We start from the raw sequence: 18,282 nt of genomic DNA, 5'->3' as shown, positions 1-18,282 counted from the left end.
CAATTACTGTAGTTCCTCGCATTACATTGTTGACACGTTCCTGAAGTGGGATGTAATGCAATATTCGCGTAAGTCAGAACCCACCTACATAAGCACGTATGTCACTCACATGGAGTACACATACACAGCAGTAATGGCGTGAAACAGTAAAAAAAAAAAAAAAAAAAAAAAAAAATTAAAAGAAAGATAACAATTCCTGACCTTTACTTGTGGTAAATGAATAATAATAATAATAAAAAAAACCATGAAGCATATATGTACATACGTAGAAATGATCAAACTTTTTTAAAAAATAAATAAATGGGGTATGGAGACGTATCCAGAAAACTTTGTACTTTGAGTCCAACATAACCCAAGGAATGTCTACATTATCTCAACAGGCTGAAAAGTGACCAATGTGGATTCAGATAGTCTGTTTTTAATGAAAACAAGGTTGGGAAGGCACACTTCAAAGAGTCAGGCATTGCAAGTTCCAAATTAGAGCGTGCACATCGTTGTGAAGAAGTAAGGTAAAAGTGACTTATTCATATTAGTAAAGAGATGTTTTAAAATCTAACACTGAGACCCTCACTATAATTTATGTTGGAAAATTGGAAGTATTGATAGCATCAGTGTAGTTAAGAAGAATATGCCTCTGCACTTGAATATAGACAAGCAGCCTTCCCATTTCAATTTTGGATGAGCTAGTGAGCAAAGAAAATTAGTGAAAGGCTCATTTAGTGGCATTAGTGGAAAGAATTAGCACTGAAACATAGTACTGTTTGTGGGAGATGTAATATTTCTCATATTTTGAAGGAGATTAGTGCCCTTCCTATAAGCCATTAAATAATACCACTAAAGAGCAGTAAAATCTATATGGCCATCATTACCAAAATTCAGGTTATACCTTTAAATTATTCAGCATTAGAAGAGAACCATGCTAAATCGGTGATAAATAATAAAATGACTAGAGGCCCGGTGAACGAAATTCAAGTGCTGGTGGCGTCCCACAGCCTGGCCTGCGCCCTCACGCAATCTGGGACCCCTTGGGAGATGTGGGACTGCCAGATTAGGTCTGACACCTCCTGAGGGATGTAGCAGTGCACGAAACGGCAGGCAGCCGGGCAGGAGCCCAAGCTGGAGCCAGGTGCTGTGTTCCCGCTCATCCAGGCCCCACTCCACCTGCCACCACTGCTTCGTAGCCTTGTCACATAGGCAGCAGAGGCTCTTGCTGTCACAGCTGCACTTTCCAGCCTTTAGCCCGGCTTCTGGCTGAGTGATGCTCTTGCTGTGGGAGAGCCTTGACCACCTGGGGGAAGCTCCTGTGTTGAGCGTCTGCGTCCTGGTGGTCGGTGTGCATCGTACCAACCACTCATAATGTCGCTTATGCTTATATATATATATATATATATATATATATATATATATATATATATATATACTAGAGGCCCGGTGCACAAAAATTTGTGCACTCGGGTGGGTCCCTCAGCCCGCCCTGTGCCCTCTCGCAATCTGGGGCCCCTTGAGGGCCCCTTCCCCTGGCTGCTGGCACCAGTTTTCTTCCGGCGCCTGGAACCCAGGCCTTCCCTCTTCGCCAGGAGGGGCGTGCACAGTGGGCTAGGGACTTAGCTCTTTTAAAAATACTTCTGAATGTTTGGTAAATAACCCTGTAGGAATCTCCTTTCTGAAACATGTTGGTTGTTAAGGGCTGATTTGGGTAATCAACAAAATGTATGTTAGAATCCTAATCTCCAGAACCTCAGAATGTACCTGTGTATAGAGATAAGATCTTTAAAGAGGGGATTAGATTAAATTGAGGCAGTTCTAGTGGGACCCTTAGCCCATCTCACTGAAGTCCTTATAAGAAGAGGAATGTTGGGGCCCTGCCTCAGTAGGTCCGGGGGTTCCCAAAGGTGTGGATGGAGTCGGCGACGAAGGAATGACACAGAGGCAGCATTCAGGTGATCATCATGTCCAGGTTCTCTTTTTATTGTCCTGTTACATCTATATTTATACTATTTGATCCTAAAAGCATGCCTCTATAAGCTTTTTTTTGCCAAGGAGAGCATGGGGTCTGTTTATTGGGGGGTCAGTCAAAGGGGGAGCTGGCTAGGGTGGGGTAGGGCAGCTACTTGTCTGGCCCCCAGAAACCCAACTTGTGTCCAAAGCCTCGACCACTTTGAAGCCAAAGTCTTCCTCCACCTTTATCTGCATGGGGGCCAGCTCCAGAGACAGCGGGACTCACGCCTGGCCCCCTTCCGGTGGCACTCGCCGCCTCTTCCAACCCCTGGGCCCCTCGCCAGGGGCCAGGCTGCTGGCTTCTGCAGGCACTGGCGTCCTCCTGGGCGGGGACAGCCCCTCTTTCTCTGGAGGCTGGTTCTCAGTGTTGCCTGGGGTGGGGGCATCTGTGCCCTGGCTGCCCTCATCCTCCAGTAAGATGGTGAACTGGCTGGCCCAGTAGTTGTCACCGTAGGAGTCCAGCACCTTCATGAGGAACCTCCTCTCCTGCTGGAGTCTCCATGTTATCCTCTATATCTGATGGAGCCTGTTCAGGACCCACTCCTTCGCCTGCTCAATCTCCCTGCAGCGCCTGGTACTTCCTGCGATTAAGTTCCCTTTGGCGCCGCTGTTGCCAGCCTCAGGCTGCCTCCTCCTCTTCCTCTAGCTCCTGGAGGCTGCAGTTGCCCAGACCCCCAGACAGGAACTCCACTTCGGTCTCAAGCTCGCTCTCCAGGATGTGACCACCTTCAGCGGAGGCAGCGCCAGCTCCCAGCCAGGAGGTGCTGAGAACTCCTCAAAGCCCACGGCTGCCATGGACCCCTCTCTCTGCCCCAGCTCCATTTCTCCCTGGCTCCAGGCGCAGAACTTCCAACCTTGCAAGCCTCTAGTTTAAAGTGGCTTGCAAAACTACAGCCCATTGGATTTCACAGCCAGGCACCCAGGCCCGGCTGCTAAGCCTCCTGTGAGTTGTAGTTCTCTATTTCCAGCTTGCCTCCCTGCCCCACCCCCACCCCAGTCCCAACTGAAAGGCCCTGCTGGCTGGACTAACCCTGTGGCCAGGCATCTGAGTCACCTCGGGTCTTTATTCCTGCCCCGACACCACGCCATCTGGCCATGGAGACTCTCCTCTTGGGAGGCCCCTGGGTCTCCTTCTGGGTCTCCTTCTCGGGCCTGGCTGCATCGCCCCCGAACCGGATGGCGTGCCCCAGCTGCTACACAGCCCCGGGCCCTGGGTCTCCTCAGCCTGGGCACCGGATCGTGTTCCCCAGCTGCAACGCAGCTCTGGGTCCTGGGTCTCCTCAGCCTGGGCACTGGATTTCTGACCCAGCAGCGATGCAGCCCCAGCACCTGGGTCGCCTTCTGGGTCTCTTGCTGGGGCCTGGCTGCTTCGCCCCTGGGGTCCAAATGGTGTCCCCAGGCAGCTATGCAGCCTGGCCTCTGGCCCCGCCTCTGGGTGTTCTCCCATCACTGGTGATCAGTGATCTGAGAAGCCACGCTGGGCAGGGAAGAGGCAGACATCTGCCTCTTCCCTGCCCCACCCAGTTTCTCCGATTACTGGCCCAGGGCCAGCAAAGGTGGCCAGGTCCTCCTATCACAGAAGCCAGCAAAGGCAGCCTGGCTTCTCTGAGCAAAAGCAGCTTGGTTCTCTGGCTCTTGGCTGCCACTGGGTTTCCAATTGCAGTCAGGGCAGGCGGCTTCTTCCCTCCTTCCCCTTTCGCCTCCTAGCATTGCACCTATGTATGCAAATTAACTGCCATCTTTGTTGGCAGTTAACCTCCAACTTGGCTGGCAGTTAATTTGCATATCGCCCTGATTAGCCAATGGGAAGGGTAGCGGTCGTACGCCAATTACCATATTTCTCTTTTATTAGATAGGATAGATATGTGCGACCAATTTGGCATGTCCTGCCCAATAGAATATTACCATTCACGGATGATATCTTGCCACTATTAGAATACCAGTGGCCAGGTGCATGGATTCGTGCATGTTGAAAGGAAATTAATTAGAAGAAATACCATAATACTGCTATTTGCCCTTTCTCTATAATAGCAGTGTCAATCAAATGCAGATTGACAATGACAAATTGAAACACACTCATGCAATTGGCGCCAGTAAGAGCTTCATATGTATCACACATGCACGAGTCAACTTAGCCATATATATATGGAATAAACTTGCTTAATTAGACCTGCAATCAGATTTAGCTAAACTTTTTTCAAGCCATTGAATCACCTTAACTTCTCCTCCAGGTAATTGTCAGCAACACAGCAGTAAATATCAACACAAAGCACATTATTATTGTAGTTCATGTGGGGAGACCAACGGCTAAAATATTTAACTGAAGCAATGTTTGACTTTATTCTGCACAGTGAGAAAACCTGAAGTCATTTTCAAGTTCCACCATTTCTTCCTTCTTTTCAGTCAGGTCAAGTTTCTAAGCTTGCAAAATCTCGGTTTTCAGGCTAATAATAGGATACCTCTGAGTCTACCAACTATCTACACCAGAGCTTTGAGTAAGTGGCAGGGCTTCGCAGGGTGACGCCCACTGCCCCATCTGTGATTAGAGGAGGCTTTTGTGGAGCCCACCCAGAAACAGCAGGCTGGGCCTGGCTAGGTGCCTTCTGTACCACATGCTCACATGACCAGCGCCTGTGCATGAGCCCAGTGTGCACCCACTCAGCACACCAGGGCCTGGTTGCATGCACCAGTGAGCAAGCACCTTGCCTGGACTCAGCAGGCTCTGCACCACCTGCTCCTTCACAGCACCAGTCTCAGAGCCAGGGGGCATCCAGAGTCAGGCTGTGTTGGGAGACTGAGGGGCTCCTGGGGGCAGCGCGCTTCCTCTCAGTTCCACTAGGGGGCCTTCAGCTGCAGGGCGCCTGAGGATTCACAGGGCTCCCCAGGGCCTTTGCACCAGGAAGGACAGGGCAAGCAGGATGATCCAGGAGGCTTTTAGCTTCACCTCGGTGCAGGAAAGTGGTGATACCCAGGACACAAGGGCACAGGAGGTTCAGAGGGCAGCTTTGGGGCTGGAGTGGGAGGACTTCATGCAGGTGGGGGAGGCTGAGACCCTGGAGCGGAGGTTGGACACAGGCCAGGATGTTGGGCTTGATCTTCAGTGCAGGAAAGAGGAGGACTGGGTGTCTGAAGAGCAGTGTGTGCAGGGAGAGGAGAGTGAGGTGCAGCAGGGAACCCAGAGTGAGGAGCAAGGGGAAGACAAGGAGGGCCTGGGGGAGGTGTTCCAGGCACAGGCTCAGTTTATCCTGTGGACAGAGGGCCTTCTGCAGGTGGTGCCATGGCAGGCCAAGTGGGCAGGTGAGGAGGTTTTCCCAGATCTGCAGGTGGGGAGGCAGGAGAAGGTGGTGAGTGAAGAGCTGAGGCTGGAGGCACAGGATCCAGGTGACCCGCAAGGGAGTGACCACCAGGAGGAGGGGTGGATGGAGGAGCAATTAATTGCAGTAGAGCAGTTTTTCCTGCAGGGGGAGTGGAGGGCACCATGAAGGGAGTGGAACAGGTGGGAGAGGTGGAGCCTCAGTCCAAGGCCAAAGCAAAGCCAGAAGAAGAGCAGCCAGTGCAGCAGGAGCAGGCCCAGTCAGGGCCCAGGGCCAAGTTCACCTGGTCCCCTCTGGAGGTGCTCCAGTTTCTCCAATTGGAGATGGAGCCCATGAACGAGCAAGCCAGCAGGGCCTTCTCTCGGCTCAGGTGCAGGACTCGGCAGAGGCTCAAGCCCTATTTCGAACAGAGAAGCCTCAATATAAGGCGCATCCCTGGGTTCTGGCTCACAGCTGTATCCTTGAGGGTAGAGGAGCAGGATCACAAGGAGCATGGGACAGTGCAGGAGAACGTTGTAAGCGGGGATGGTTCCCATAGAAAAGAACATTGAGGACAATCTAGGGGCAGTGCATCCCGGTCTGGCCCAGGATCCTGGAGACACCCTCTGTCTTGTACAGGCACCATAGAAGCATTACCAGGGTGTCCAGGGGCAGAGCTCCAACGCAGAGGCACCATACACCAGAGGCTGATGCCCACAGACAGGGCTGTGTTGCACGGGCTGTTCTGGGACTAACACTGCCCTACAGGCCATCTGTATGTCCAGTTCCTCAGTCAGAAGCATGAATGTGTGATGTGTAACCTGTCAAACCCTCAGCACAACACAGTCTGGTGGGCATCAGGGTCTGTCAGGAAACAGAGTGGTGCTGTGCCCCTTTCTGCCCTTGATGGAGAAGGAGTGGCCTTAAGGGAAGGAGAGGCTAGGCCAGGCTGCTCTTTCTAGCTGGTCCATGCCCAGCTCCCAAGGTGCAGGTTGCTTGACCCACAGCAGTTTGTCAACCACCCAGAGTTGTCGGCAATGATCAGGGTCCAAGGTGAAAACATCCTTGGTCACATGATCAATTTGAAGGTCAGTCTACCTGCTCCAGGGAGTGGTGGAGGGCAGGTGGGTAAGTGGCCTGTCCCTGAAAACAGCTACAGGCTGGAGCCCTGGGCAGCGATTTCACTCCCTGGATCCACTTTCCTTCTGCAGGTGAGGGAAGTCAGGCATCCCTGGGGTTGGTGCACCATTAGCCTGTACTTCTGCAGCAACCCCTACTTCCGCAACCATGTGATTGTGAAGAAGTATCTCATCACTCTCACAAGTAACAGGAGGCTCCCTGTATGGGCTGCAGCTGGTGGTGGGCAGGGATGGAAGGCCATGTGCCCAGCTTCACATACCCCTCTCCTACAGGATACAGGTTGTCCAGTGCCACTCCGATTCAGTGGTACCAGCATTGTGAATGAGAAGCCTACAGCCACAGGCTCCAGGACAACAGCGCCAGCTTCTTCTACTGGTTCTCTGACAACAGCGTGGCAGGATCTGGCAGGATTGCTGAGGTTGGATCACTGGCCATGCCAGCATACAGCTTCCTGTGTCCACCTGCTGCTTGCAATTCTATTCAGGTCCCTATGGTCTCCTGTTTGCCCTACCAGATCATCAGCAAGGACCTGTGGCTCAATCCCCTGGAGAACTATGAGAGGAAGATGGTCCCCAGAGTGGACAGGGCGGGTGAGGAGGGGCTGCCTGGGCTCTCCCCTGGTGTGCTGCCAGGTTCCTGGGCCATTACTTTTCTCTCACAGGGACACCTGGATGCTGGGAAGGATACAGCCTGTGACCCCCGGACCTCAGGGTGTGTGCCTGAGACAGGAACTACCAGCACAACAAGTGCAGTGCAATTCCAGATCAGGCAGGGGGGCTTAGGCAGGGGGAGAGAGTGTGCATGTCCATTGTCACTCAGAGTCAAAGCAGATTACCTCAGCCCCTCCTCTGAACTCTCCCTCTAGGCCACCCACAGCACCTTCAGGCCTTTCCACCTGCCCCTCAACAGGGGCTGCCATAACATGTTCTTCCTATACTCCTTTCCACAGGTGTCTGTGAATCTTCCTCATGCTGAGGCCTAGGCTGCTGCGCTGCCACACCACATTGCCCTGTTGCTGCTCACCACCATCTCCTATTTCCCCAAGGTCTCCTCTTCCTCCTGGGGCCAGTGGGATCGGCCTGCTCCTTATCAGTATCTTAGGGGGCAAAGTGTGGGCCACAGAGCTGGAGGAATCCTTGTTTTGCAGCCTTGTCAGAGGTTCTTCAATCCTTTTATCCATTTAGGTTTTCCAAGGAGAATACCTCATTTGTTTACCCTCCCTAACCTGAAAACAGGGCAGCATGCCATGACGAAATAACACACTGCTTCATTTTGTATACAGTTCACTTCATAGACTTTATGCACATATGGTCATAGACACCCTGGGAAATTTAGGGCCATGAATATAACTCACCATCCAAACAGATTGCTTTTATGTGTTTGTCATAAAATCAGACAAGAAATCCCATTTGCAGAACACTTTCTTCTGAAAATTTTTTGTAATGTTAGTGTTTAAGTTTTTACAAAAAGTAATATATATGTCTCTTTCTTTTTTTCTACTGACCTCCCCCTGGCCTCCCCTATTCCTAGTCACTTGTTCTCGTCACCCACTCCCAGTGTCTTTCCTCTGTTGGTCTGTTGGTTGTGCTTATATTCTGAATATTTTAACAATACAATATGTAAAATTTAAACATTTAAGTGTATTGTAATTTAAATCAGCACTTATGAAACAACCTGGTATAATTCAAAACTTGCCTCCAATCCTGAAACTTCATAATGGTACCTACAATTCTTGATGCCTCCCCCAAACCTACCATTTCCTTTTAGTCACCTTAAATAACAGAAGCCACATTCTTTACAATAAAATTTTGTCGGTACCTTATCATTTTTAATTTCAGTCTCTAATTCTTCTGTCACAGGGGCTTCCCCCCTGGCTCCCCAAGTGCCCAATCAGGTGAGCTACTGTACTGCATGAATCACTCTCTCTTGTGTACATGGTGTATCCTGTGATCACCGCCAGCACCACACTCAGAACCTCTTACAGGAGTGTCCCATCAGCTGCTGGAGTAATTGCCGTGCCCCCATCATATCCATCTCTTATGTGGCTGTAATAATCATCACAGGGACTGGACCACCATAAGTCAGAGGGGGCCTTCGTGCTGGTGGTGCCCATTTTTTTACTGGGATGTTGATCTTCCTTTTGTTTAATTGGATGAGTGCAGTATGAATTTTGGAGAATAGGTCCTCATCGGATATAACATTGGCAAATATCTTCTCCCAGGCAGTGGACTTCCTTGTTTTGTTGTTGTTGTTGTTCTTGTATTTGTTGGCTTCTTCTTCTCTGCAAAAGTGTTTTAATTTGACTTCATCCCATTTGTTTCTTTTCTCCTCAGTTTCCAATGCCCTAGGAGCTGTATCAGTAAAGGTATTGCTGAGACAGATGCCTGCTATTTTGCTGCCTATGGATTCTTCTAAGATTTTCATGGTTACCCACTTATGTTTAAGTCTTTTATTCATTTCCAGTTTATACTTGTGTATGGTGTAAGTTGGTGGTCTAGATTAACTTTTTTGCATGTATGTATGCTATATGTCCAACACCAATTATTATTATGTTTTTATTTTGGCTTTGTAATATCTTCAATGAAACAAAATAAAATTTCCTCTGTTAATTGAGTCATGCTTTCTCTAAATCTGGCCTTTAAAAAAATCCCCTGGGGCACAATCCCATCCATTCTTTGATTTTTCCTTCCACTGATCCCAAACCTCAGCTGTAGTCTGCATCCTTTCAAAGGAAAAAAGCAGACACTGAGTCCTCAGAGCCGCCCACTGCACGCTCCTGCCCTTGGGAGGTGCAGCGCCCATCCCCATCTGGACCTTGGCTGCCAGGGAGAGTCAAAGCCTGAGAATCAAAGTGGCAGCATATCATTGCCTTCTCTGGCCTGTCTCCAGCAGCACAAAACCAGTCCTCCCAGCCAGTGCTCTGGGGACAGACCGTCAGGGCGATGTGGTGGCGCTGTCCCCTGGCAGCCGAGCATCCCAGGCTTCTCTTTGGGCAGGCCTGGGCCAGGGCCTTCGGGGATCTCTCTGTCCATGGTATAAAACCGAGTGAGATCAGACACAATGTTATCTATGATTGGCTTGGTAAGGTCTCCACTAAATACGTGCCACCATGGCTTCTCAGCCTTAGCCTCGGCGGGCACCTGGACCCCATAGACCTGCAGGGCCAGGTGGAGCACTGCCTCGGCTATGTGCTGAGCCTGGAACCGGACGCACTGGCCCCCCCGCCCCCCTCGTAGCTGTCCCGCAGCAGGGCCCAGCCAGTGATGGAGATGGGGGTCCGTTGCCAGCTGTAAGGATTCAGCCAGTTCTTGAGAGAAATCAGGTAGTGGAGCAGGTACCTGTGTGGGTACGGAAAGGAGACTTGGAAGCGCAGTACCCGCAGCACAAGGAGCTCGCACTGCACAATGCTGTCCCGGATCACCCAGAATCGGGAGTCCAGCTCCAAGGGCTCGCTGCCCAGGTGGAAGTACCTGTTGGACACGTTGATGATGTCGCGGGTTAGCAGGGGCTGTTCTTCCACTTTGCCAGCCACGTAAAGGGCAGACATGGCGACCAAGTAGGGGTCATAGGCTTCCACGTTGATCTCGCAGAAGAACTTACAGTAAATGGCACAGGCGGTTGCGAGGGGAACGGACTGCATCCCTAGCTTGACACCTGCCTCCATGATGAACCTTGTCACTTGTAAGTGCACCCTCGCCTGGGGTGTGGGCCACCCCTTGGTGCCCGGCGCCTCATCCTCCTCTCTGCAGCTGTCCAGGCTAAGTTCCTACATGGGACCCAGCCCAGAGGCCCCAGACCTTGTGGGAAGGGCAATAGTCTCTCTGCCTGTGATAGCCTAGTCTTAGCCCAGTGCACAGCCACCCTGCCTCGCCCAGCCCCGCCAGGCCCCACCCTGCCTCGCGGCCTCACCTGTCCCACCCCGCCTAGGCCTGATTGCCATCCAGGTTCCAACACCAATTATTGAAGACACTGTATGACTCCATTCTATGCTTTTGCCACCTTTGTCAAATATTAATTGAGTATAATGGTTAGGGTCGACTTCTATGTTCTCTGTTCTGTCCCATTGGTCTTTATGTCTGCTTTAGTGCCAGTAACAGGCAGTTCTGAGAATGGTGGCTTTGTAATATAGCTTGATATCTGGTATGGTTATCCCTCCAACTTTATTCTTCTTTGTCCAGATTGCGGTTAACTCTTTGGGGTCTTTTTTTAAATCCATAGGAATTTTTGGAAACTTTCTTCTAGGTCTGTGAGATACGCCATTGATATTTTAATGGGGAATACCTTAAAACTGTACATTGCTTTGGGTACTATGAACATTTTTAATGATGTTGATTGTACCAATCCATGAATATGGTATGTTCTTCTATTTGCTTTAGTCTTCCTCTATCACTTTTTTTCAATTTCCTGTAGTTTTCCAAGAACAGCTTTTTACCCCCTTAGTTAAGTTTATTCCTAGGTTCCTTAAATTTTTGTTGCACTGCTAAATGGCATTTTTGTTTGTTTGTTTCTATTTCTGAGTTCATTATCCGTGTATCAAAAAGCCATAGAATTCTGGGTGTTAATTTTGTACCCTGCTACATTGCCAAATTCATTTGTTAAATCTCCTAGTTTTTTTGATGGAGTCTTTAGGTATTTCTATGGACAATACCATGCCATCTGCGAATTATGACAGTTTTACTTCTTCTTTTCCACTTAGCATGCCTTGTTTGACTTCTTCTTGTCTGACTGCATTGCCTAGCACTACCAGTACTCTGTCGAACAGAAATGGTGAGAGTGGGCATCCCTGTCTTGTTCCTCTTCTTAGAGTAATTGTTTTTGCCTATTGAGTATGATGTCTGTAGGTTTGTCAAATAAGGCTTTTATTATGTTGAAGTATGATCCCTCTATGCCCTGTTTGCTTAGAGTTTTTCTCAAAATTGGGTGTTGGATTTTGTCAAATGCTTTTTCTGCATCACTTTATATGACTATGTGGATTTTTACTCTCAGTTTGTTTATGTGATGTATCATGTTTATTGATTTTCTGATATTGTACCATCCTTGCATCCTTGAGAAAAATCCTACTTGGCCATGGTGTATGATCTTTCTGATATACTGCTGGATCTGATTTGCTAAGATTTTGTTGAGGATTCTGGCATCTTTGTTCATGAGGGATATTGGCCTGTAAGTCTCTTTCATTGTGTTGTCTTTACCTGGTTTTGGTATTAGGGTGATACTGGCTCATAGAATGATCTTGAAAGTGTTCCTTCCTCTTGGATTCTTGTAGAAGTGTAAGCAGGATAGGTTTTAGGTCTTTGTTGAGATTTTGGTAAAACTCCCCTGTGAAGCTGTCTGACCCTGGCTTTTGTTTGCTGGTAGCTTTTTGATGACTGCTCTAATTTCTTCCATAGTTATTGGCCTTTTGAGATGTTTTGATTCTTCCTGATTGAGTTTTGGAATGTTGTATTTTTCTAGGAACATGTCGATTTCCTACGGGTTGTCTAGTTTGTTGGAGTTGAGTTGTCCATAGTATTTTTTAACAATCATTTATATTTCTGTGGGGGTCTGTTGTTATTTCGCCTCTATCATTTCTGATTTTGTTTATATGGGTCCTCTCTCTCTGCTTCTTGGTGAGCCTGGCTAGAGGTTTGTCAATCTTGTTTATCCTTTCAAAGAACCAGCTCTTGGTTTCATTGATATTCTGTATTTTTTTGGTCTCTATGTCATTTTTTTCTGATCTAATCTTTATTATCTCCTTCCTTCTGCTCACTCTGGGGTTTTCATGTTGCTCTCTTTCTAGTTCTTTGAGTTGTAGAGTTAGATGATTTACTACCATTTTTCTTGTTTTTTGAGATAGGCCTGTAGAGCTATACACTTCCCTCACAGGACTGCTTTCATTGTGTCCCATAGGTTTTTGATTGTTGTGTTTTCATTGTCATTAGTTTCCAGGATGTTTTTCATTTCTTCTTTGATCTCATTGGTAACCAATCAATATTGAATAACATGCTATTCAGCTTCCAGTGTTTGAGTATTTTGGATGGTTTTTATTGTAGTTTATTTCTAATATTATGCCATTGTGGTCTGAGAAGATGCTTTCAATCTTCTTGAATTTGGGTAGACTTTGTGACACAATACGTGGTCTACTTTTGAAAATGTCCTATGAGCACTTCAGAAGAACATATATTCCCTGGATTTGCGGTGAAATGTTCTGAAGATGTCAATTAAGTCCATCTGATCTAGTGAGTCATTTAGGATTGCTGGTTCTTTGCCAATTGTTTGTCTAGAGGATTTATCCAGTGATGTCAGTGGTGTATTAAAGTCCCTTACTATGATTGTATTGTTGTCGATCTCTCCCTTGATGTCTTCCAGGAGCTTTTTTTTATGTATTTGGGAACTCCTGCATTGGGTGGATATATGTTTATCAGGGTTATAGCCTCTTGTATTGATCCCTTTAGTATTATGAAGTGGCCTTCTTTATCTCTTGTTATGGCCTTCACTTTGAGGTCTATTTTGTCCGATATAAGTATTGCTACCACAGCTGTTTTTTTTTTTCTCTTTCATTTCCGTTTGCCTGAAAGATATTTTTCCATCCCTTCACTTTCAGTCTCTGTGAGTCCATTCTTCTGAGGAGGGTCTCTTGTAGACAGCACATATATGGGTCATTGTTTTTTATCCATTCAGCCACTTGATGTCTTCGATTGGAGCATTTAGTCCATGTACATTTAAAGTTATTATTGAAAGGTACTTGTTTGTAGGCATTTCTATTTTTTGTGCCTGTTTTCTTTCTTAGCTTTGTCTTTCTTCTTTTTTTCACCAGTCCTTTTAGCATTTTTAGCATTGCTGGCTTGGTGGTGATAAACTCCCTTAGCCTTTTTTTGTCTGTGAAGCTTCTTATTTCCCCTTCAATTCTGAATGATAGCCTTGCTGGATATAGTATTCTTGGATTCAGTCCTTTGCTTTGCATCACTTTGTTAATTTCCATCCATTCTTTTCTGGCCTGATGTGTTTCTGTTGAGAAATCATTTGATAATCTAATGGGAGATCACTTGTATGTAACTTTCAGTCTCTCTCTTGTAGCCTTTAAGATTCTCTCTATGTCCTGAACATTTGCCATGGTGATTATGATGAGTCTTGATGTGGGTCTTTTTGGGTTCACATTGTTTGGAACTCTGTGCTTGTGTGACTTTTTTCTTCCCCACCTGAGGGAAGTTTTCGGATATTATTTCTTCCAATAGGTTTTCTAACCCTCGTTCCTCTTTCTGTTGTTCAGGAACCCCTATTATTCGCATGTTGTTTCGTTTCATGTTGTTCCATTGTTCCCTTAGGCTCTCCTCCTGTCTTTGAATTTTTTTTCTCCAATTGCAGTTCAGTTTGGGTGTGTTTTGCCTCCCTGTCTTCTAAGTCGCTAATTCAGTCCTCTGCTTCTCCTAGTCTAGTATAGAAACTTTCAATGGTGTTTTTTATTAGAGCTATAACAGTCTTCATTTCTTCTTGGTTCTTCCATAATTTATTGATTTTTTTCATTCGTTTCTTTTTGATTCTTATATAAGTTGATGGTTTTTTTCTTCTGTTTCTTCTATGTTCTTGATAAGTTGTTTATTTTTTCCTCCATCTGGTTTATGGATTCTAGCACCCTTAATCTGAATTCTTTGTCTGTCAAGCTGCATGCCTCTGTTTCACTTAGCTGCTTTTCTGGTGAGTCCTCCTTTTCTTTCCTTTGGGGGTTTCTTTGTCTACCCATGTTTGATCTCACCGACATATCTAGATGTTGAGTCATTCAGGAGCTGCTCCTTGGGTGGCAGTGGCTCCTCGAGTTGTGGTTGCTCCTCAAGCAGTTGTGGTAGCAGCCGCTCCTCAGTTGGCAGCCGCTCCTCTGGTGGGTGCTGTTCACAGCTGTGGTGGTTCCTCTGCCTGGTGCGGGGAAGCTTCACACGCAGCTGCCGTTCCTCAGACGAACGATGTGCTGATCACGAGGTATCTGTTCTTTGGATGGGGGTGGGCTACACACGCAGCTGCTACTCCTTGAAGTGGGGCGGACTGCTCACATGGCTGCTGATCCTTCGATGGGGGCTGGATGCACGCTGCTGTTGTTCCTCTGATGTGGTGTGCTGCTTGTTGGGCTACTGCTCCTAGGACTTGGACAGGTTGATTGCAAGTCTTTTGCTCCTCAGACAGGAATGGGCTGCTTGCAAGGCTGCTGATCTTTGGACGGGCGTGAGCTGCACGCGTGGCTGCTCCTCCTCGGATGGGGATGCGCCACTCACCCGTCTGCTGCTCGTCAGACAGGTGCAGGCTGTTGTGGCTCTGCTCCTCGGACCAGTGCGTGCTGTGTAGGACTGCCGCTCCTCAGACGTGGGCGGTCTGCTCGTGTCGCTGCTGCTCCTTGGACAGGGTTGGGCTGCTGCTCCTCCAATGGGGCATGGCCACTCACAGAACTGTTGCTTTTCAATGGGGGTGGGCTGCCCATACAGCCTCTGTTCCTTGGATTGGGCAGAGTGCTCGTGTGGCTGCTGCTGCTTGGACGATTCCAAGATGCTTGTGCAGCTGCTGCTCCTCAGACTACTGCAGGGTGTGCGCAGCTGCTGCTCCTCGGATGGGGGCGGGCTTCACAGGGCTGCTTTTCCTCAGATGTAGGAAGATTGCTCCAGTGGCTGCTCTTCCTTGGACAAGTCAGACTGCTCACATGGTTGCTGCTCCTCAGAAGGGGAAGCAGGCCGCTCACACAGCTGCTGCTCTGTGGACGGGGCAGGTCACATGAGGCTGCTGCCCTTAGGCTCGAGGTAGGCTGCTCATAGGGCTGATGTTTCCTGGACAAGTGCGTGCCACTCACGTGACTGCTGCTCCCGTGGTTGAAAAAATAATGTGAAAAGAAGTAGGAAATAAAGGAATAAACAAAAAAAAAAAAAAGAGAACAAAGAAAAATGCAAGAAAAAAGCTAACAAATTATAATAATAATAATAATATTAAAATGAAAAATTGAAATGTCATTCCTTAGGTTGGCTTAAGATCCCAGGTTTCAGAAATGTCTGTGCTTTTTGTTGTTGTTGTTGTTGTTGTTGTTTTTGTTGTCATTGCTGGGACTGAAAGCCCTGCTATAGACCAGACCCTGATAAGTCCCAGGGACTAATCATATTATTTTAATCCTTCATCTCATTCAGGGTGGAATCTGGATGTGGCTGTTCTCCTTGCCTGGGGCCTGGACGGAGGAATTATAGCCTCAGTAGAAAATGGTTGCCCAAGTCCTAGGCTCAGGGGTGACTCAAAACTCAATTTACTGCCACTTCTCCTGGCACACCTTCTCTTCCCAGCCTCTCCCCAGATTCCACTTGTCCTCACCTTCTCCCGCTCTTCAGCACAGGTGAGTGTCTGTATCCGAAATGTCCTATGAACAGGGTTCAGTGAAAACAAACAAACAAACTCCAGCCACAGAAACGGGGAAGGCTGAGTTTCTGTAAGCTCCTCTTTTACGGGCACGGCATGGTCTGGTCAACACTTCAGGCTGCCCCTTTAGGCTCAGTCCTCCGTAATTATGGAAACCAGATCTCAAATCTCCCTGCACCAACAGTCCCGCGGATCTCTTTTCCACAGTCAGGAGCTGTGCCTGTCCCAAGAGTCGCGGCTGTGTGCTGCGTGGTCTCCCTCCTACCCTCTGGGCTCAGAGGTGTGGCAAACTTTCCTGCCCAGATCCCTGGTTTTTACCTTACCAGAGGAACTCTGCCCTTCCCTGCTGCAAACTGTCTCACCACCTGAGTGTACTTCGCCAATTCGGGGTGGGTGTTACTAGTTTCAGCTGCTCACTCCATTTGCTCCAGGACAAGCCCTGGGACGCTTCTGCTTATTCCGCCACAATCTTGGCTTCTCGAGATTTATTTTTTCAAATATAATTATTGATCCCCTAGTTTCCCCCCCGCCTTTGCCTGAAAAATATTTTCTCTCCTTCCACTTTCAGTCCGTGTGAGTCCCTTATTATGAGGTGGGTTTATCATGGACTGCATACATATGGGTCTTGTTTTATTATAATTTTAGCCATCCTATATCTTTTGAATGGAGTGTTTATTTCATTTAGGTTTAAGGTTATTTTGATAGGTACTGATTTGTTGCCACTTTTTTCTTTATGCCTGTTTTTCTTCTGTCTCTTCTATTCCTTCTTTTTACAACTTTCTGTTTAGCATTTCTTGCATTGATGGTTTCGTAGTGAAACATTCCCTTAGATTTTTTTTTCTGTGAAGAAACTGAATTCCTCTATAGTTTTGAATGATAGCCTTGCTGGATAAGTATTCTTGTATTCAGTCCCTTGTTTTGCATCACTTTGTATATTTCCTTTCATTCCCTTCTGGCCTGATGTGTTTCTGTTAAAAATCATTTGATAATCTAACAGGAGAGCGTTTGTAGGTGACTCTCTCTCTCTCTCTCTCTTGCAGCCTTTAAGGTTCTGTTTGTGTCGTTATTGTTTGCCATTATAATTACAATGTGTCTTGGTATAGGTCTTACTGGGTTCATCTTGTTTGGGACTGTCTGTGCTTGTGTGACTTTTTCTTCCCAAGATCAGGAAGGTTTTGTGATTATTTCTTCTAATAGGTTTCCTAATCCTTGTTCCTCATCTTGTCCCTCTGACACATTATACACATGTTACTTTGTTTCATGTTGTCCCCAGTCTCCCTTAAGATATCCACCTGCTTTTTATTTTTTCTCTCCAATTGCTGTTCAGATTGTGTTGTTCAGGGTTGTTACTCTGCCTTGTCTCCTAAATCGCTGATTTAATCCTTTGCTAATTCTAGTCTACTATTGAAACCTTCCATCGTATATTCTATTGTAGCTATTATCAAATTTTTTCATTTTCCTTGATTCTTATGTAAGTTGTGGATTTCCCATGCATCTGATATATAAACTGTATGACCCTTATTCTGAATTCCTTTTCGAACATATTGTATGCCTCCATTTAGTTGCGTTTCCCTTCTCGGCAATTCCTCCTTTTCTCTCCTTTGGGGGTGGTTTGTTTGTCTCCCCATTTTAGCTATCATTGCAGAACCTTTGGTGCCAGGGTGCGAGGGGCCAATGGCCACAGAGTGGATCGGCAATTCAGTTGTGCACTCCAAGTCTCACAGGAGGCAGTGGCGTTGGTGGGGGGCTGAAGTCCCGGTGTCCGTGGGCCTGCTGCTGCCATAAAAAGGTCTTTGGCCAGAGTGGCTCTAGGATCACAGGTGATGTCTGAGGCCCATCTGGGTGGAGGTGAGGCTGGGTTCCTAGTCATAGCAGCTCTCCCCTTCAAGATGGCTTGTTTTCTTAGAACCATATTTAACAAACAGTGTATAACATATAAATACTAAAGATTGTGCAAGAAGCCAATTAAAAATACAATGGAGAAAAAATCAGAACTATGTAAATACAGATTTTCAGTCATACTGGACATTTTTTTCTGTCATTTTAACTGAAGAAATAATAAAAGTAAGAAAACTGAGAGGGGGTAGAGGAGGAATAAAGTACCTAATCATTTTGAATGAATGATTGTTTGTTTTAAAAAATAGTTTATGTAAGCCGGGTGCACTGGAAAAAATGAAATAGATGTTGTCAAAACAAAAATGAAGTAACTGACACATTCTAAAAAGTAATCCACATTGCCCAGCAAGTATTGCTCAATGGTTGAGGATAGAATTGTGAACTAAGATGTCTCATCATCTATTCCTGGTCAGGACAAATTCCCAGGGTGCTGGCTGATTCACCAGTTTGACACATTTAAGGAAGCCGCTGATCAAAATATTTCTCTTTTATCTATGTTTCCAACTCTCTATCCCTTTCCCTTTCTCTCTCTCCAGAAAACCAAGAATAAGCCTATTAAAAGACAAGAATGGAATGTATCTGTTTTCCCCTGGAATGT

General features: G+C 47.0%; 1 pseudogene across 1 annotated transcript; it reads right to left on the bottom strand.

Moving 5' to 3' along the window:
• Nucleotides 1-2,068: 2,068 nt before the first annotated feature.
• On the bottom strand, nt 2,069-2,820 carry LOC308512589 (TCF3 fusion partner-like; annotated as a pseudogene). The gene has a single exon. The product of its transcript is annotated as a TCF3 fusion partner-like (transcript).
• Between the last annotated feature and the right edge of the window lie 15,462 nt (nt 2,821-18,282).

This window comes from Myotis nattereri (assembly GCF_964212035.1).
Source record: "Myotis nattereri genome assembly, contig: HAP1_SCAFFOLD_192, whole genome shotgun sequence".
Lineage (NCBI taxonomy): Eukaryota > Metazoa > Chordata > Mammalia > Chiroptera > Vespertilionidae > Myotis > Myotis nattereri.
The sequence above is the reverse complement of the archived record's forward strand: the minus strand, read 5'-3'. Positions and strand labels throughout refer to the sequence as shown.